The sequence below is a fragment of the Polistes fuscatus genome, unplaced genomic scaffold (genome assembly GCF_010416935.1).
Source record: "Polistes fuscatus isolate 324 unplaced genomic scaffold, CU_Pfus_HIC Scaffold4, whole genome shotgun sequence".
Classification (NCBI taxonomy): Eukaryota; Metazoa; Arthropoda; class Insecta; order Hymenoptera; family Vespidae; genus Polistes; species Polistes fuscatus.
The window spans coordinates 9,185,995-9,208,132 of NW_025113118.1; the positions used below are offsets into that span (position 1 = coordinate 9,185,995).

Consider the following 22,138-nt stretch of genomic DNA (forward strand, 5'->3'; position numbering starts at 1 on the left):
AATAAATAAATAAATAAAAAATAAAAAAGAAAACTCTCTCGTGTAGTATATTAACGAATGGAATTTCGCGTTTTCGATTAATTCGAGTTATATTTATCTCCCTTTTTCTCTCTTTCTCTCTCTTTCTCTACTTTGCTTTGATGTTACACGCGCTTTCTGTATTATACGATAGTCCAAACCGTGCCGACAATTCAACATTGATGAAAGGATTTCTCGGCTCACGGTAGTCCTCCCAACCAACCAACCAGGCACCTACCCAACCAACCAAGCTACAGAAGCGTCGATGTTTATCGAACGTATTCGCGTACTACTAGTATGGAGTATTCGATTCCGTATTCGGCCTTGGGATTGGATATTGGTTCTGCAAGTGCGAAATCAATGAGCACTCGCGCACATTGTACGCGTTCTGCTTGATGCAGGCCAGTTCCTCCTCGGTACGTGTTACGATACTACAATATACCGAATAGTTAAGCCTTCGGACGGGTTTACAACCACCACCCGATATACCAAATCGCATTACGCGAACGATAAAACGCATTATTTTCTTCCTTTCAACCCTTTTCAACATACTCTAACTTTCTCTACGCGGAATCTATTCTTCTTTTTTCTTTTTCTTTTTCTTTTTCTTTTTCTTTTTTTTACACGAAAATGTTACACCTCACGCAAGGAATGTATTATTGTTAGATTATTATTGTTATTATTACGTTGTAATTATTTGCGACAATTGACATACAGCAGAGGTTTTCTTTTTTTTTTTTTTTTTTTTCACATGAAAATTCTACATCCCACGTAAAGCACGTGTTATTGTTATTACGTTGCAATTATTTGCAACAATTGACAATTGTCATTTGTTTGTCAAGATTTTTATTTTTTTTTAGTTAATGGAAATTCAACAGAATTTTTCTTCTTTTTTTCTTTTCATACGAAAATTCTACGTCCCACGCAAAGGACGTATTATTGTTAGATTATTATTGTTATTATTACGTTTTAATTATTTGCGACAATTGATATTTTTCATTTGTTTCTCAAGATTTTTATTTTTTAATTGTAAGTAATGAAAATTCAACAGAGATTTTTGTTTTTTTTCCCCTTGATAGAATTTATTCGTAGAATTTTGACAATCGCGCATAATGCATAGTACGCGATTTCTTTTTTTTATTTATATTTATCACATTGTTCTTAAAGTTTCGTATCTGAACCTGTTCGAATTTTATCTCCTGGAAAAAAAAGGTTCGCCTAACGCATAAATTTGTTCGATAGCCGATATTGTATTCTGTGCATAATTTTTGGAATATCTTTTTTTCCCTTACACGTCTCCTATAATCGGATTTATAAGAATTCATAAAAAAGAAAAAAGAAAACGTCACGCGATAATCGTAAATTGAGTTTCGAGTAGCGAAATTACGAATATTCGGAACATATTTATGCGTCAAATAAATTTTCTGGTATCCCAACCGAAGCAGAAAACAATTCTTTACAGGAAAACCTCTTCGAGTCATATTTTTCGGTATTTGCACAAACGTTAATTTTTACTTATTGATTCGTAAATTCACGAATTGCTCCTTCCTTTCTTTTTTTAAGTCAGGATGTTTAAATTGTATCATCGTTCATGTAATTTTTTAAACGACAAAGCACACACACATACACACACACAATCAACATAAATAATAAATAAATTCATGAATAAAAAAATCGATTTAATTATTAAAACAAAACAAAACAAAACGAAAGATAAAGAAAAAATACAAATTTTACATTTAAATTCTGACTATTTTCAAATTAATAAAAATTAAAAAAATAAAAAAGAAAAAAAAGAAAAAATTAAATAAAATTCAAATTTTAACGATAAAATACGATTAATCATATAAATTATATAAAATTTGAAATTTAATTATTGATTCGAAAAGAAAAAAAAAGATCAATCGATCTATCAGTACACCTAAATTTGTAATATTTTTACAATCAAAATATCCTCGTTAAATTTAAGTAGTCCGAGTTTATGTTCGTTCAAACAGTAAGTAGTAAGAGCATACGATAATATCTTCTGTCAAATCGAAACACGAATATTCAAACAACTCCGAATGGAAATTATCGTAAACGATACGACCCGCTTCGAATTTCACGAACAGACGAACAAACTTATGTTAATGTATCCTCCTCCCCCAACCTCCTCTCCGTATGACAATAGAATTATAAATGAAATAACGTATGACTATGGCAGGATTATGGTGGATGATGGGAGTATGACAATGGTTATTAACAGAAAAGCTTGGAAAATATTTAGATAAGTGAATTATGATAAGAACATTTTCTTTTTCTTTTTCTTTTTTTTTTTTTTTGATAGGATATTATTACACTTGTACAAAAATTTCATATCACTTAGGAACGATAACGAACCTAATCCATCCATCCTACGATTATTATTCTTTCATCGGATTAACACGTTCTTCTATGTTTGCCATGTTCTGTTAAATGCCACTTTCCGTTATTTTCGATAACGTGTATGGAAATATACGTGCACGTGCATATACATGTGCATGTTTATTGCCAAAGGGATGGTCGTGAGGGGGTGGGTGGGGAGACAATGCAAAGCTTACACGGAAAATAAATGGATAAATATTATATACGTATAATATATATCCGTGTATCGTATTTTTTTCTTCTTTTTCTCTTCTTTTTTATCATGTTGTAATTTTATTCCTGTCTCTCTCTCTCCCTCTTTTTTTCTCTTTCTTTCTTTTTTCTCATTTTTTCGTTCAACAGAATTCTACGTTTGTTTCACACGCTTAAACGTTTTTCGTTCATTTCGCCCGATTTACATACGGGATTTACATTTCCACTTCGGATTGCTATTTTTTTTTTTGTGTAAATCACGAATATATATCGTTTTATAATCTCTTAAATTGCTTTCTTTTTTTTTGTTTTTTATAATCACATCTATCGAAAAATCCGATAGATATATATATTTTGAAAATCGGCAAAAAAGAAAATAGTACACTTTTTTCTCGTTACGCATTTGTTTCGTTTTACAAAATTTATTATAAAAAAAAAGAAAAGAAAAAAAAAACGAAGATACTCGCGTAGCGTTCGATTGAATTTTACAAATTCGATAAATAATCTGAAATCCCGATGTACACAAAATGAATATAATATATGTACATTGAATTGTTCTTTTTGATTATTATTTTTTAAAAGTAGAAGTATAATAAAAAAATTAGTTTTATGTCAATAGAAGTAAAAAAAAAAAATTAAAAAGAACCGTACTAAGCCGAAGATAGTTATTTGTATCGATATAAAACACATGTTGTGTATATAGAAAATCAGAATATAAATATCAATCCACACTAAATGTAAGGGAAATTATATCGAATTACTTCATGCTGTAAATTTGTAATCGCTTTGTCAGCGCATCGTAAAAATTCACTCTCATGATTTTTCCCCAAACAAGCCAAAAGAAGTATAACTTCAAAAATAGTTGGAAAGATAGGAAAAGAGGAAAAGGTTGAAAAGAAAATGAAAGAAAAGAAAATAAATAATCGACAGGATTGTGAAGAGTGCTGTCTGTATGTGCGTGTGTGTGTGTGTGTTATGTTTTTACGTAGACGTATATACCCTATATACATTGTGAACGGATAAAATCGGTCAGCCGTATGACCGGATTGTGGTCAAAGCTCCGAAAGCAGCAACAAGCACCCTTTCTCTCTCACCAGTCGTCCCCGACGCCTCTCTCTCATTGGTCGCTTTTAATCCAGGTAAATGACTAGCCAGGTCTACCTAATATCCCCCAAAGGCTTTATCTAAGCGTTGTTTAAAACGTCAATTTGGGGTGGGAGGTGGGAATGACTTGGCACACTCCTAACGCCGTTAATATGCAGAATTTCATAACCTTATTTTCATTATTTCTAACAACAACAACAACAACAACAATAACAACAACAACGTTTCCTGATTTCGTCACATTCCTGATTTTATTTATATTAATCATTAATTAAATATCTATCGACGTGCACCTGACTTAATTAACAAAAAACAAAAAAGAAAATTTCAACAAGGTTTATTAAAAGACATGATGATGTTATATATTAAAATCTAAATAAGATACTTGGAAAAATTATAGAAATAAAGTCGTTTAAAAACGACCGGAGTAAATACCTCTTGATAGTTTATTTCTTTTAAGCCTTATTTTTATTTCTTCGAGAAAAATAGAAACCAAAGAAGACAGAAATATATATATATATATATATATATAAGGTGAAGATAGAAACCCCTAGGGCAACATCACAACGGTGTTAACAAAAGCACTCGTTAAGGTGATTAACGAGGACGAGACTACGGGAGAAACGATACCACCATGAACACCATTACGAGCTTTATTAATTGTCATCGTCGAGTAATTTGCTCTGCAGGCTATGTACCTCCGTAAGAGATTTTCTCTCTCTCTCTCACTCTCTATTTTTCTTTCTTTTTCTTTCAAGTACGACAGAGGGATAGGTGGGGGTTGGAGGGTTGGCACGAGCCTCCCGCCTCGTAGTTTCGTTGACGCTTAATTGCACGTTTCGTTTTGGATCTTCATCTAACCATAGAATATATTTCTATGCTAACTATTTAAACTCTTTCAATAACAATAACGTATACGAGCATCGTTTTGAATTTCCCGCCAAAAGCAAAAGCAACAACGACAACGACGACGACAAGAAGAACTCAATAATTCAATGTCTAGTTTCGACAAAATATTTCTATTATTCTTTTAATTAATGGTATCATTTTCTCTTGATACTTTGTTAATTTATTTTTATTCTTTTTTATTATTCGATTAATTGTACTCACGTATAGAAAATATTATACTATTTTTAAATGTATTGATAAATAAAATGTGACTCGTGATCTTAAATATAATTCAATTAAATTGACGATTGTAGTAATTTAAACAAAAGTGAACAATTCCCTAGATTAAAATTATGTGAGTTTGCGATATAATAAAAATAGAAATATAACCAAGAGAGTTTATACGAATATTTTTGTTCGAATAAACTAGACAAAATTAAATAAACCAATATTCATCTTTCATTCGCTTATTAATTTATCCAACAATCTATTTATATCTTAAAAAAAAAAAACAGAAAAAATACTAATTTATATGTTCTTTTTTTCCTACGAATTAAAATATGAGACAGAGATAACCCTCGAGTTAGTTAAACAAAATTATACAGTAGCAATTGAAACCACGAGAATGCAACAAGGAATGTTGAAATTGTCGCGGTCAGAGTAAAGGGTATAGGGTCTGTATATCGTGTAGGGTATTATCGAATCAGTCTCTCTCCCCCCATCCCCCTTACATATAAACTCATCCCTTTGTTTCCACCCTCCTAACCTCCTCACCTTCACTTTCGCATACTTCGCGGTGCAACTTAATACAATGCAATTGCATTGTAAACAAGGTGAAACGTTCGGGGAATAGTCCACTGACGTGAGTGTCATTATAAATGATCGCGAAGGCGTTTGCAATTGGAATTTACCGTGGTCATTCTCTTTGAAACTCATGTTCACGCACGTACGAATATACGCACACAAACACAATCGTATATATATATGTGTGTACGTGTGTCTATGAATTATCCATCTTTGTCGTTCCTATAGGTTACCGTATACCACGGATCGATGTTTCAACCTGCCCATCGAAACGCAAGTTTAATTGATTCCAAATTATTGCGATGGACACTTGTTCAACTCTCGTCTGACCAACCAACACCGACCCCATAGTCTCCCTTAGGGATACTAGTTATGATTGAAAACTCCAAATTCGTAGCTAGCACGGGTGCGGCGTTCATGGATATATGAACCAAGGGAAAGAGAGATAGATTGATGGATAGATAAATACAGGGGGAAGGGGAAGGGGTCAGGGGTTGATAGGGTAAATAGAATAAAATTTTGAACGATGCATTTCGTAGCCTCCGGGGTCAGAGGTCGATCACTGTCTGCTTAATTTCATTACCAAACCTTTACCTATATAAACTATATAAATAAATCTATCTGTGTATATATATATACAGGGTGTATATCTATACGTATATTCTGTGTATACGTGTAATATTTCTCTCTCTTTTTTTTCTCTCTCTTATTCATTTAAAGCTTCGATCGGAAAACGATAGATTTGTTGGAAATCACGGTGAATTTAATATTTCCATAAAAAGTTTCAACGTAGGTGGGTTTCGAAATCGTTAATATGATTTTCCTATCAGAGATCAAAACGATGAACTTCACTTTTATATCTTTTTTTCTTCCTTTTTTCTTTTTTAAAGGATTTTGTCAAATTTTATCGACAAAATATTTACTTGATCAATTAATCGGACTTTTGTTATAATTTCGATAAATATTTTTTCTAATAAATGTAATGTTTATTACAATTGAATAATATAACGAGTTATTTTGTTTTTAATTTTATATCGCGAATTAATCGGTTCAACTAAACGAGTTGACAATTTATTTGTTGTTGTTGTTGTTGTTGTTCTTTTTACTTTTGCAGAAATCGCATAACGTATCAACGCTGATATAGAACGAATAAAATTCGAGACTAATTTATTTACTAATAAAATATTATTGCAAAAAAAAATTATTATTAATCGTTGTTAGATAATTTCAAAAAAAAAAAAAAAAGAAAAGAAAAGCAAAAAGAAATAAGAAAAAAAGAGAAACTTATCGATCGAACGATTGTTATACAAACTATCGACGATTCCAATAATTTCTTCCGAGAAAAAAAAAACAATTATTAAATTATTCCAACAACAATAAAACAATAATGAAACGTTCAAATAATTCGTCGGATAAAAATTCTATATAATTTATTCCTCAGTCTCGTAAGAGGACGATGAAGTTACAATGAAGAAAGGGGGAAAAAAGGGAGACGGAAAAAATCTGAAAAATATGAAAGAACGAATGATCCGGAAGCGAAGGTAAAATCAGAAGAGGAGTTGAATCTCCTCCTCTCCCCCCCCTTACCTCTCTCACTCTCTCTCTCTCTCTTTCTCGCTTTTTCTTGATCTTATCCTTTTTCATACACCTTTAGCAAGCACCCGTTTGCAGTCGAAACTCTCGTAGTTCGATAGAAGTAAAGAAGAAAGGAACAGAAAAAGAGAAGCAGAAAGAGAAGAAGCCTTGTGAAGGGTAGTTCAGCCCTTTGGCAAGGTTGCAAGGGTTTGCGATCGGTACGGAGAACACAGAATAGGATTTTCACGCACTGATGATGAACCTGAATGCACGACGATTTTGTTCCCAAGGTTCTCGATTTCGATGTCGTCGTCGTCGTCGTCCTTGGTAACAGAAAAAGAAAAAGAAAATAAATGTGTGTGTCTGTCAGTGTGTGTGTGAGCGTGATCTGTGAGAGAAAGAGAGAGAGAGAGAGAGAGAATCCTCTTGAACAAACGCATACCAACGACGAGCATGTTGATGTTGATGAGAAGCTGAAGGAGAAACAGAGATGACTGAATTTATTGCAAAAAAAAAAAGAAAGAGTAAGCGAGATAGAAAAAGATGAGGATCAAAGGGACACGCGATAAAGTGTAAGTGGTGATGGTAATGGTTACGGTAATGGTAGTGACGGTGGTGGTGATTCCGAGTAAGAGAGTAGTAGTAAGGGCTTGCCAGGTAGAAACAAGGGGAGGAGGAGTACGGGAAAAAAAAAAGCAGGGAAATTATCTCGGATTAATTATGCTCCGAGCATACCGAGTGATACATGTGAGCACCGTTCCTTTCGTATAACCCATACTTCCAAAGTTAGAAAAGAAGTACTGCCCTTTGAAATAAGGTATTATATATTTTTCCTACCCTTCTCTTTGTTACTCTTTTCTTTTTTATTTTATTTTCTTTTTCTGTTTCTTTGACTGTTTCTCTTTCGGAATTTCTCCCTCTATCTTTCTCTCTCTCTCTTTCTGTACCCCTCTTTGTTTATTCTATTGTATATATATATATTTATATATGATTGTATGTATGTACATGTATATATGTGTGTGGATGGTTGAACAAAGGAATTACGAGTAAACTTTATCTTTCTTTTCCGTTCTGCGTTGTATCTTTCGAACGAGATCATTAATTCTTTCGAGTCTCTTATTCTTTTACTACATATTTCTGTGTGTGTGTGTGAATATGTATTCGTCTCTATGTTTATACTTACAATTAGTTATAACGCGTATAGATGAAAAATCATTTTCCCGAATTTATCAATGATTTATTATTGTCGATACGTCTAATCGTTTATTCGCGTCATCATTTTTTTTCTAATTCGTTTATAAAAATCCATAAACGAGAATATATAAAATAAAAATATTAAACATTTATATATATATATAATTGTACATATATACGTATGCTTGTATATATATGTTTATAGTTTGAAAATACTTAAAAGATTAATAGTATTTTAAAATGCAATGTGTCTAAATTGTTTTATATACCTATCAAACTTTATCGTCTCTTATTTTTATTTATATTTTTAACGAGCCACCATTCGATCGAATGCAAATAAATTTCATTTTAAAATACATTATTTCTATTGATAATAAACGAAACGAATTATACAGTGTGATTTATTTTAAATGATTCAAAATTTATATATATATAAATGTGTGTACAGATGTTAAATTTGTTTTTTATTGATATATTATTTATCATACCATTTCATTCCAACAAATCGAATACTAAGTATTAAATATAATAACGTTCGTAAATCGAGCCAGATGACGTACGAAGAGAAGGTGCATTCTCTTTCTCTTTTAATGAAACTTTGTCTTCCTTAATATCTTTCATTTCTTATATAATATATCATTCGAGAGAAGAGAGAAAGAGAACATCTGGCATCGGTATTTCGTGCACGCATGCGTTCGTGTTCGTATCTGTGTGTTAGTGTTCGTATTTGTGTGTTCGTGCTCGTATTCGTTCTCTAAAGTGTTTCTATCTCTGTCTCTCTCTCTCTCTGTCTCTCTCTCTGTCTTTCTCTCTCTCTCTTTTTCTTTCTCTTTCTCTTTCTATACCAGTATACTGGAAATTACGCGTTTAATATCGCGAATTTTCGGTAACAGTTTCCATTACGAAATTAATAATAATAGGTAGTCGATGATTAAATTCATAATAAGTTTCCTTGTCTCCCCACCCCCTTCCATGGTAAATGTCAATCATCTGAAAAATCTATCTTAAATTAGATTGATAGATAAATAAATATATATATATATATATTGAACATTTTAACGTTGATGAAGCATTCGATTGGAATGATTATTATTAATATTATTATTGGTGTTGTTATTATAACATACATTTAGATTTATATAGCAATAAATCGTTCTAAAGCATTGTCAGATAATTTCATTTGTAAACGTTATCATATAAATTAGGGTTGAGTAATAATTTGCAAAATGTTTTTAATTACATTTGACTAATAATTATTAAAACAACGTAATATCGATATATTATATTGACGAAAACATTTGATTAAAATAATAATTACAAAAATATCTAACTTTTGAATTTTATACTTATACTCAAATCTTTGATCGTTAGAAAAATATAACCAATTAATTTTAACGAAATATTCCACAATTGGATATTAATAATAATAATAATAATAATAATAATAATAATAATAATAATAATAATAATAATAATAATAATAATAATAATAATAATAATAATAATAATTAATATTATTCGTATATAAAATTAAAATTGCAAAACATATATTATATTTTCGTATATAACAAAATTGTATTGCATTCAAATAATTGTATGCATTCGCATATAAACAAAATTGAAACATAGTCACATAATTTCATCATTAAACTCGATCATTATGATATCGTATCGAAGAGTCGTAAGTTAACTAACGATAAATTCCTCTTAGAGAATACTATAATCACCGTCAATTACATCACAAATTGTAATTTACATTCGTTAAAAAATCCTTAGAGATTTCATTGCTTGGAATTGAATAAACCTGAATTTACGGATCTAACATAGATAATGATATATTAGTTATATTAAACCTACGTGATAACGGATAACCTAAATTGATCATTTTCATTATGAACACACACACGCACACACATATACACTTATTAAAACAATAGTTTATAACGATCGATATTCCATTGAAACAAAATTCAAAAGTTCAATTTAACTCGTGAGGACGGACACCGATAATTAAAAAAGAAAAAGAAAAAAAAAAGGTAGAACAAAATCGGATTCATGGGGTCCCATGGGGGAGTAAAGGAAGAGAAAAAAAACGTTTGCTTTATTTTCGAATTCGAAGATTGAAGTGACGTTTATAAGTGAGAAAGCGAAGAAACTAAACGTACGGTTGATGAAAGAAGAAACAAAAAAAAAAAAAAAGAACAGTAGTAAGAAGACGAAAAGGGGACGGTGAAAAAGAGAAGAAGAAGAATAAGAAGAAGAAGAAGAAGAGAAGGGAGGGTTGGGAAGGGGAGAGGGGAAGAAAAAGAGAGTGCTGGCTGGCTGGCTGGCTGGTTGGTTCGGAATTTAATCTAAAGTAGAATCGCACGTCTCCAAAGGAAAGATGGGTTGGGGGTGGGATGTTAGAGAGGGGTGAGGGAGGGGATAAAGCTCGCTTACGCTTTATTTTATTTCCCGTTTATATCTCTTTCCGCGTGCCCAGAATAAGAGGGGGAGGGGGAGTGGGCGGTAGGAGCAGTGGTCCGAGAAAAGAAACTCTGAGCGAATAATCCACCTGCGCTTTTCGCGCGTGAGTATGATTTTGAACAGCTTTCTCACTCCCCCTCCCCTATAGTATACTAACCCTTCCCCCTCCCATCTCACCCCCAACTCACCTACTTTCTCATCCAAGTCTCATATCTTCCATCTTTTCTCACCTCATCTCCCAACTTTCTCTCTCTCTCTCTCTCTCTCTTTTTTATTCTTTCGCGTAAACCAACTCCTTATATTTATGCACGACGTTGCATGAAACGTGTCCAGCCTGTTTTTCAAGTATAAACGATATTACAACCACAAACTATCTAGGAAGGAAAGAGAGGAAGAGGAGGGAGGGGGTGAGTGGAGGTGTAGGGATGGAAGGGGTGGTTGAAGGATACGTTGTAGGATCTCTTCCATGAAGTACAACCATACTCTCTGGAGGATGTAGATCCGTTAGAGGTGCTCATACGAGCAATGGGTGGCACGCGCGAGCTTCATCCTTCTTCTTGACAGGTCTATCTTGCGAATCCACCTTAGCTAGCCATTTTCTCTCTCTCTTATTCACATTCACATTCTCATTCTCATTCTCATTCTCTCTCTCTCTCTCTTTCTTTGTACTCGCTAGTCTCATATCATACCAAGCGTGGAAACCATTTCGTTCTCCTACAGAATCCTAAAACCTTTTACCACCCTTGATTTCGATTTGCATGAACGCACACGCGTATATCAGAGAGAGAAGGAGAGAGAGAGAAAGAGAGAGAGAGAGAAAGAGAGAGAGAGAGAGTGAATAAAAGTGAGATAAAAATAAATAATAATAATAATAATAATAATAATAATAGTACAGAAAGAATAGAAAAAAGAAATAGACAGAAACATAAAGGCAGAAGAAAACCGAGCTTTCTTTTCCTTTTTATTTTTCTTTTTCTGTTTCTTTTTCCTTTTCCTTTTCCTTTTCTCTTTTTCTCTCTCATATTTTCCGCTCTTTTTGATCGCGATTCCGGATCGGATAAAAAGGGAAGAGGCCAGTACTACGAGGCGTGTTGTAAGCGAAGAAGCAATCTCGGAATAAATGGCAGATTTTCTTCCCCCACCTATTCCTCCCTTTTTCTCCGGGAGAAGGATGAGAAACGAAGTTTAAAAAAAAAAAAAAACATAAAAAGAGAAGGAAAAAACACTATGTTTACTAGGAAGTGGATGAAGGAAGAATAAAAGAAAAAGAAGAAGAAAAAGAAGGCTCTTCGTATTTCTCGCATTTCTTCGAAATCGTTTAATCTTACCCCATCGCTGAAAGATCTGATTAAAGGATTTGAAGTATATATGAAGTATATATAGTATATATATATAGAAAGTTAATCCGAAGTTTGTAGAACATTTTTCAACGATTTCGATCGTCTTACACTCGACCAAAGATCGCAGCAAAGCTCTACAGGAGGTGGGTGGTTGAGTTCTTCAGTAAATCCTGATAAAGCAGCCAATTTGTCTCGAAGTTATCGTCCCACCCGACAAAATGAGATGAAATGAATGAGAGAGAGAGAGAGAGAGAGAGAGAGAGAGAGAGAGGAGGGAGAGAGAGAGTAAGAGAGAGATGGATGATCGATGTACCTTACTCTCAAAGACCATTAGTAATCTTACTTGAAAATGCTTCGAGACTGTTCGAACGAAGCACGTCGTGTTCACTAAAACTCTCGTTTTTTTTTCATTTTACAACTTAAAAACTTTCTCATGCTTTTTAACATGCATCGGCACTTTTATCAATTATCGATCGATAATCGATATTTCTAATATTTTTAATATTCGTAATAATTTAATATATTATGAAAAAAAGTTGGTTTTTCTATTTTTTTCTTTTTTTGGAAAGAAAAATTATACGCTAAGAATTTCAAGTTCAATTAATTATTACAATTTTTGTTCATTTTTAATATAATATTAGTATGTGTTCGTGCATTTGTTGTGTTATAAATTGCATAATGGATTGTTGTAAAAAAAGAATTTACTTTGTGAAAATATTCATTTAAAAACGCACGAACTTTTGGTTCATCCTAATTTAATTTTGAACAAACTATGAATATAAAGTGATAAGTAATCGATTATTATTTTGATTGAATACATAAGAAAATCAACGAATGAATTTATTATTTCATTTAAAAGAAATATTACTAATTTCTAATCACGTTTCTTTTCCCTTAATCATTTCGATACAAATGATATATATTTTTATTGTTTAATCGGCCTTTAAAATTTTCATCAATTCAAATTAATATTTTCATGTTTCGATACGATAACTTATAAAAATGTTCGTATAGAAAATTCGTACGAGGTGTTTGACATTAACACTCTCTAATAATAATAATAATTATTATTAATAATATTATTATGATTATTATTTTAATTAGTAACGAAGAAGAATCAACGTACGGATTAAGAGAAAGAGAAAAAGAGATAGAGAGAGACGTTAGGAAAGACGTTTACTATTATCAGGTCTCGAAGAAATGTTTACCCTCTCTAACTACGTTTTCTCTCGTATATCTCTCAGTCGAGAGTAGTGTTATTAAACGGTTGCTATTTGCGTTACGTTTCCTCCTACCTCCTTCGACTATGAGAATTTCAATTTTACGCGAAAATCAAGTGCAAGGAAGAGAGAAAGTGAGATGAAACGATCGTCTAGCAATATACATAAAGAGAGAGAGAGAGAGAGCGAGAGAGAGAGCTTTAATTCACTCGAAAAGCTCCTTCGAGATATTTATTCCCCCTCCCCCAGCCACCCACCTCCTTGCGCAGTCTAACGATGCCACCCAAGTTTTTCATTCAAATCGATAATTACCATTTCATCCTACTACTACTACTACTACTACTACTACTACTACTACTACTACTACTACTACTACTACTACTACTACTACTACTACTACTACTACTATCTTCTTTGCCCTCTTTTCATTATTCGTATATAATATATCATATTTTTATTCTGAAACTAGAAGAAGAAGAAGAGAGAAGAAGAAGAAGAAAAAAAAAGTACGAACTCTCATTTAAATCATTTTAATTAAGATTGTATAAATTAAATGCGAACGAGAATTATTTTAACACTCGAGAGAACACGTATCGAAACGTGGAAACTATGAGGAGAAGAAGCGGGGAGGGGGGAGGGGTTTAGAAACGGCAAGGCTGATGTTGTCGATGGGTGGATGGGTGGTTGGAAATAGATCGGAGAGAAAGTATACAAAACAAAAAAGAGAAAGAGAAAAAGAGAAGAATAAAAATAAAAAAGAAAAGATAAAATTGAAAAAGGGGAAACCACTACTCCAGGAGTTCAATCAGATAAAGTGCAGATGCAGTATTGCATCCATAATCCTCTTCTAGTCGTCGCCCTTTACACGTCTGCGAACGAACGAACGAACGAACGAACGAACGAACGCGTTCGCATCTCGTTGGCCTAACGAAAAAGAATGCTATTATTTCTTCTTCTTCGTCTGCTATTTTTTTTTCTTCTTTTTCTTTTTTTTTTTTTTGTTACTTCTTTCCCCCACCACTCGATCGAAATTTATTTCCATTCACGTGGCATATAACACCTAAGCTAAGAAACAATCGGTTGCCTAGATCTTCTTTGTTAAAATTCTTCTCATTCGATTCGTTTTAAAGTAAGGAAGTGGAATATATTATAAGAATATTTTTTCAACATTTTTGTTATATTGATGAAAATACTGATGAAATAGAGAGAGAGAGAGAGAGAGAGAGAAAGATGTTTTTTTATAATTTAATTGCATATATATAATAATATATTATATATATAATTAATATGTTTAAAAGTATGCAACCCTTCATAGATTGTCGGATGGATCATCTTGAATATATTATTATTATTATTATTATTATTATTATTATATGAAATATAAAATTAGTTTAACTGAAAGTATGCAACTTTGCATAAAAAGTTGAATGAATCATCTTGTGTATATTATTATTATTATATTATTATAATATGAAATATAAAATTAGTGTAGTTGAAACAACATAGTGTTTATGCAACATTGCATAAAAAGTTGGGTGAAATATCTTATATATATTATTATTATTATTATTATTATTATTATTATTATTATTATTATAATATGAAATATAAATTTATTGTAGCAGAAAGTATGTAACCTTCTATAAAAATGCAAAAGAATAACCTTGTGAATAATAATAACTATATTAAATATAAAAGTAATGCATTTGAAAGTATGCAACCCTTTTACATAAAAAAAAAAAAAAAAACTAAAATCGATAAAGTTTCTTTACCGAGCTTCTAAAAAACGCGTTAAATTAAATACAATTTATCTGTATTTAAAATGGATGATATCAAAATGTAAAGTTAAATTCTCGTTGTTACAACGTCATATCGATCAACTATATTATACGAACGAATGCATATATTCAAAGTCGAAAAATATTATCTTTTAAAAAGGATTAATAATAATGAAGAATACATTTTTACGCGCTAACGCGAAAGATCAAAGGGTAAATTATGGAAAACCTTACATTGGTAAAAGAAAAAAAACCCATAGATAGATCGAAGATGACCATTCTCGTTAGCAAACACTACGAACGTTAAGATTATAGTTGTGTGGAATTAGTATGACGACAAAGAGTAATGTATATAAACGTGACGAATAGAAGCAAGGGACGACCATTCGTTCGTTCCTTCGTTCCTTCATCTTTGAAAAACGTTGAATAAATATTTGACCAAGGAGATGAATCCGAGAAACGAGGATAAAAAAGAAAAAAGAGAAAAAGAGAGAGAGAAAGGCGTTTCAATTCTTTCTCATTGCCAATTTACACTTAACCGCGTATTCGAACGATGAGAAAGAGAAAAAGAAAGAAAGAGAGAAGGAAAGGGAAACGAGAGACGTTGGATACTTTAAAAAAAAAAAAGTAACTCAAAGAAAAAGAACAAAAATATAAAAGGAAAGAAATAAAGAAAGAATTGGAGTAAAGAAAGGACACAATCGATACGTAGTACGTTGTATTCTAAAGCAATGGAATTCGAGATAAAAATTCGAAATAAAAATTCGTGATAAAATTCGATACATTTTCTAGTCTTTCTTTTTTTTTTTTTTTTTTTTTTTTCTTTTCCTTTTATTCCTACCCTTTTTATCACAAATGTATTCCCCTCGTTCAACGAGCGTTTTTCTTTACGTATGTTACTTGGGCCTTGCTGATTTCAAAAGGAAACGCTTTTATATGCATATATATAATAGATATGTGTATATCGTAAAAAAGGATTGAACAAGGATAGAATTATTCAACACCCTCTCCTCTCTTCTTTTTTGACAATTTGCCAAATAGTTGTACTATGTACGATATTCTTAAAATACTTATGGTCGATTCTATGGTTGCGTTCGTTATATGTAAAATGTTCGATAAAGAAGAAGAAAAATAAAGGGGGGAAAGAGAAGTAGAACCAGTAGAACACACCATGGAAACGTTGTAATGATAAATTCAAGAAAAATAGTAGAAAACGAACTAGAAATCTCAAAAAAGAAATAGAGAGAGAGAGAGAGATAGATAGAGAAATACTAGGAGAAAAAAAATGTGGGGAAGTAAAATTTGACCCGGAAGAAATAAAAAAAGAAAATAGAAAACAAAGGATCGTAAAACGCGAAGAAAGAAAGAAATATAAGGGAGAAATAGAAGGATGAGAAGAGGAAAAAGAATAATAGGATGAGTAAAGGCAAGATGACGTTTAGTATAGTATACGTCGTACCCAAGTTATGAAACAAAAATGGTGATAGGTACGAACCTAAAACTTCTCTCTCTCTCTCTCTTTCTCTCTCTTTTTTACGTTCTTCTAACACTAAGAAAGAAATAAGGACTAACAATAAGTAGAGAAAAAATATAGTGGTGGCAAGAATGAAAGAGGTGGTAGATGGGGAGAATTCGGGGGGTAAGAAAGGGGAGGAGGAGGAGAAATGAGAGGTAAAGGGTAAGAGCTTGGCGTCTTCTAGGTGCCATAGTATTCGTAGTTGGAATCTTAGGGTGCATTTCCATTTCAAATGTACCAATACGATGAGAAAAAAAGAAGAAGAAGAAAAGGAAAAGACAAGGATAAGCGAGTACCCTAGTGTTGCCTATTCTACCCTTCACTCTCCCCCTGTCCCCACCTACCACCACCACTACCACCATTTTATTGTCTATCTCCTTTCTCTATCTTTCCTTTCTTTATCTTATCTTTCTCTATCTGTATCTCCATTTCTCTCATTCGAGAAAGGCTTTCGCTTCGCTTGCATTCTCCTCCCCTTCACACCCCTCTCCCCCAACTACACTACGATGCAATACGATGCGGTGCAATTTCTACGGCTTGGCGTGTTCCCTTCTCACAAGTCTTCTTTCTTTCTTTCTTTATTTTTTTTTCTTTTTTTTTTTTGTTTTGTTTCACTACGGTCTACTCTTTAGTTTTTCTCTTTATCTCTGTCTTTCTTTCTCTTTCTAGTTTTTTTTTTTCTAGTCTTCTTCTTCACTGGCAGTCAGTCAGTCAGTCAGTCAGTAGTCGCGACGAAACACGGAGGATGCAATTTTCCGTAATGAAATGTTTCTCGCTTTTTTCACTAACTCATTCACAATCAGACTACCACCACACATTCCAGATTGAAAATGAACGGACAACGTGTCTCATCTAAATGTTGTTGTTGTTGTTTTTTTGTGTTTTTCTTTTCTCGTGAATAACGAGACGCGACGATTGAGAAACTGAATAATACGTTTTAACTGACAACCAACGAGTTTATGCTAATTTCCGTGTCATCTCGACGAATTCGTTATTTTTTTTTTTTCTTTTTTTTTTTTTTTATTTTAATTAGTTACAAAATATCACCGTTATGTTTCTAGTTACAATCTCCGTTACTATCATCGTCATTATTATGTTCTTAATCGTCCTACTAATTATCGTTATTATTTTAATCACCGTACGGATTTCATTGTATAACTGCTAAATTTAAAACATCCTTTCTTCTACTTCGCAATAGCATTCCCCCATTTTCTTCGCATCAGCATTTACATTTTCTTGCTTTCTACGTAGAGTTTCTCAATTTCAAATTTAAACAAATCTCATCATTTTCTTTCTTTTACATTCATCATATCATTTCTTTTCTTTTTTTTGTTCTATCCTTCTAAAAATTAGGAACATGCATTTTAATCTTCAACCTAATTAATATTAAATACTTATCTATTATGACGCCTTCAAAATTCGTTATATACTCGAAATATATAATAATTATTATACAAATATCATGAAATACTTACAAACGCGTATCGCACGCGAAAAATCATCAAATATCCTTGAAAAGATAATAAAATCTAATTTCTTGAGTAACCGAAGATAACAACCATTTATCTTATCTCCTATTATAATACCCCCCTCCCAAAAGGAAAACATAATCATTCCTAAATCTGACGTGTCCGAAATTCGTTATAGAATCAAACAGTAATCACCATAAAAATACCACGAAATACTTACAAACGCGTATCTCACGCGAAAAATCATCAAATATCCTTGAAAAGATAATAAAACCTAATTTCTCGACTAGCATAAGATAACAACAACATTCTTCTACCTAATCCCTTATTATAATAAACAACAAAATAATCAAAGCCCAACAAAAAAAAAAGAAAGATAAGAATAAGTGAGCATCACGTGTTCTAATCTGTCGGTTAGCACGGGATCGGCTTTTATCCGGTGAATCGAACATTCTCCACCCCCTTCCTCTCTCTCTCTCTCTCCTTCTCTAGCTGGATGTTAAAATCCCACGTTAATTAGTTCGAGACGGTCGAGCTGGCTGAAAACTGTTTGTCTTACTCTTCTTGTTCGGTGATGCGGGAAGTAGACCGGCTACCCGGCGGCGATAACTCGCACGATTGTTGTTTCAACCAGTTCTTCCTCCTCCCCCTGCCCCCTACCCCCTACTCGAAAACCCCGGAGTGAGTATTTCTCTTCGTTCAGGAATAGAAAGAGGATGAGTAGGTGCTTTGAAAAGAGAGAATGAGTGAATGACTGAACGAGGGACGAGAACGAGAAAGACACACAAACGAAGTGGGGAGTAGGGGGTGGTGGGGTTGGGTTGGGTTGGGTTGAATGTAGGAAGAGCTTGCAAACGGGGAAAGGGGATGAGTGAATCTAACGGGTTGGGATAGGTGGGGTGGGAGGGGGGTTAGGTTCGAGCCGCAGTCGGTTAGCACCGAGGGAGAGATGCCCTCCTCCTCCTCCTCCTCCTCCCTCTTCCCCCCGGCACTTCTGCCGAGATCGCGTCGTGGGCACAGATGCGGAAAACTATCCCCATCTCTCCTATCCTTTCCTTGGAAACTCAACTTTGCGCGTCCGGCACTCTCTCGTGCTTCTCTTTCCCTTTTCTAACCCTCTTTACTACCCCCTTCATCCATCCACCTCCCGCCTACATTGCTGCCTCTCTTTCTCATAGAAAAGCCTTTTCAGGAAATAGGTATCCCTAGCTTGGTCCCCCATCTTCCCATACCGAACTCGGGGATGAGCCAAGTTGGAACACACCCCCGAGTTAGGGTAGGAATCAATTATTAGATCAAACTGTCCTTACTAATTATTCCTATGTAGATATATATATATATATATATGTATTGGTATGTTTAACTTGTATTAGCATGAACTTGATTGAAGCGTGAGAATTATGAAATCGAAGGAGTTAAAAGAAACTCTTTTTGCCTTGTTGCGTACGAATTGAATTTTCGTCGTTTCTATTGTATTTCGAATTTTGTATGATTTATCTTTTATAATTTGTGTATTATTTGATTGTATTACGAATAATTTCTTCTCGTTTCGCGTTTATAGAATTTTAATGATTTATTCTTTTTATATATATAATATATTTAATTTTCAAAAGGAATTTTTCTTTATTGTTCTGATAATTCGTTGTTTGTTCATAGAATACACACACACGCACACACATTTTTATATTCATCTCTCATTTTGATACCGTGGGAGAATGCAATTTGGTAGAACCTGGTTGGTTAGTTTCGAATCAATTATTACATTAAACTGTTCTTGCTAATTATACCAATGAATATATATAATTATTATTGAACATGATTGAAACGTAGGATTATGAAATTGAACTGAAGACCATCCGTTCAAATCGAAATCATTATTCTCAAACTATTAAATCTATCTCGATCACGAGTCTTACAATTGCGATCATTAATTTATCAACTCAAATATTTTAACGTTTTTTAAAAATATTAATCAAAATAATAAGTTCATTCTAATACCTCTTGTGAAACGTTATTTCAAAAAAAATAAAATAAAATAAAATAAAAAGATAAGAAGATTAATTATATTTCATGTTGTTCGAACAATCGTTGCTAAAGTTAATTATATCTTTAATCAAAATTCAACGTGTGATCGTTTATATAATACTTGAAAAATTAAACATCTATTCGATAATACAATTTTAAATTATTTGGAAAAAGGTTGTTCGTGTGGATGGAGAAAATATGGAAGGAAAAACTTGTTTCACTTTTACATTCAAATGCGAAAAGAAAAATTTTCTACTCAGCCCCAATACTAGTAAACTATTCAGATACTTTCTATGAAAAAGCTTACTCTTCAAAAGGTAATTTATGTTGGTCGACATCCACTCGCATTTTCTACACAATTTTTCAAGTACCTATGCTTACATAAATTTATATATATATGTGTGTGTGTGTGGGGGGGGTTTATGTATTTGTGTATACGTGGTACGAAACATCGTTAAAAAGTCAAATTATTAGTCGTTGTAAACTTTTGATTCCGTTTATGATATACACCGTTCATATTTTTTTTTTCGGGTTTACTCTTCTTTAACTTTTTTTTCCCTCCACCCTCCAACCCTTTCCCTCTCATCTCCTCTCCCCAAGTTGTTCCGTTAACATTTAAATAAAACGTCTTCGATTATCGCCCCGCCAACGGTTGTGTTGATTTAAATGAAGAAGCAAAGTGCAGTTTATTCATTAATTAAACTTCTCTACAGCCATTTAATATTTACATGCTCCTCGAACTCATCCACCTTTCCATTAGTTTCATTCGATGTTCTCTTTCTCTTACTTATATTTTCCGTTTTCATTACTCCCTTCTTTTTTCTTTTTCCTTCTCCTTCTTCTTCTTCTTCTTCTGCTTCTCTTTGCACTGCTATATTTCTTTTTTATTCTTCTTATTTTTCTTTTTTCTAATTTATTTCATATCGAATTGCAAACTACACTGGTGTACTTTAGTTCGATCACATTCGTTTGTTTGTTTTTTCAATCAGTATTTTTCTTTTTCTCTTTCTTTTTTCTCTTGTAGATAATCTACCTAATTTTCTATTTCCTTTTTTATTTCCTTTATTTATTTTTTTTTATTTTTATTTAATTTAAATGTAATATGTAAAATGTACTGTAACATATTTTATTTATTCGAATTGAGAAACAAAAGAATTACTTATCGAACGATATTATTTTTCTTGTTTTAAATATAATCGTTCGTTTATTTTGTTCGTGTATTACTTTTATTATAAGAAGATCGATTGACAGAATTTTCGATTAGAAATCTTTCGATTCTATGATACTACGATAAAACTATTAGGGAAGGGGAGATGGGGGACAAAGGGATTAAGTTAATGTGTAGGAGAACTATAATTAATTTCGACGCGAGTAACGTGAACTAAGAGACAGTTGCTTTCGAGATTAATTAGTAATCCTCTTAAGCACGTCTCTAACAATAAGTCGTGCCAACTTCTTAGATTTGTCTCTTACCTTACTAATAATACACATGTATTTCTGCTGTTAAACATAATTCCCATAGCTGTAGCTGAATCCACCTTTCCATTGAGAATAATTATTATTAACTAACAAAAATTAAATTCAAATTATATTATTGATTCCTAAAAAAAGGAAAAAACAAAAACAAAAAAAATACATATTTTTTTCCAGGTGCATTCGCATAAAATTCGCAACAACACCACGTGTGCGTGCGCGTATTTATAGATACGTGTCAAAAAAGAAAAAAAAAATGAAATAAACAACAACAGAAAAAAAGAAAGAAACAAAAAAAGAATAAATAGAAATTTACTTTCGAGATAAAAAAAATATTGTACCGGACGGCAAAATATATTTTTGTTCATGCATTCGCATAGCTAAACTCGTTTTTTGTTTATTCGTATACGTGTGTGTATGTGTGTGTGTATGTGTTTGTGTAATACGTGTCAAAAGAGACCACAAAAAAATGGTAGCAGAAAATTTTCGTTAATTTAGATTTCTTTTTTAAAAACACACACACACACTTTTATATTGCTATATATTTTTTCTTCTTTTTGTTTTCCTTGTTCTCTTTTTTCTTTTTTTTCTTTTTTTATATTCAACAACCTCGGATCACTTTAATCAAACCGCAATTCATTTTCTCTACGAATTAAAGATACCAAGTAGTTCT

The 22,138-nt window shown here is 32.4% G+C and overlaps 1 protein-coding gene and 1 long non-coding RNA gene across 2 annotated transcripts in view; both read left to right on the forward strand.

Annotated features, from left to right (window-relative positions):
* Positions 1–22,138, forward strand: part of LOC122520694 (zinc finger CCCH domain-containing protein 13) — a 169,948-nt gene that overhangs the window by 116,183 nt on the left and 31,627 nt on the right. The window lies entirely within an intron of this gene.
* On the forward strand, positions 5,744–7,514 carry LOC122520697. Its single transcript, XR_006304604.1, has 2 exons — positions 5,744–5,815; positions 7,064–7,514. It is a non-coding gene; the product is annotated as an uncharacterized LOC122520697 (long non-coding RNA).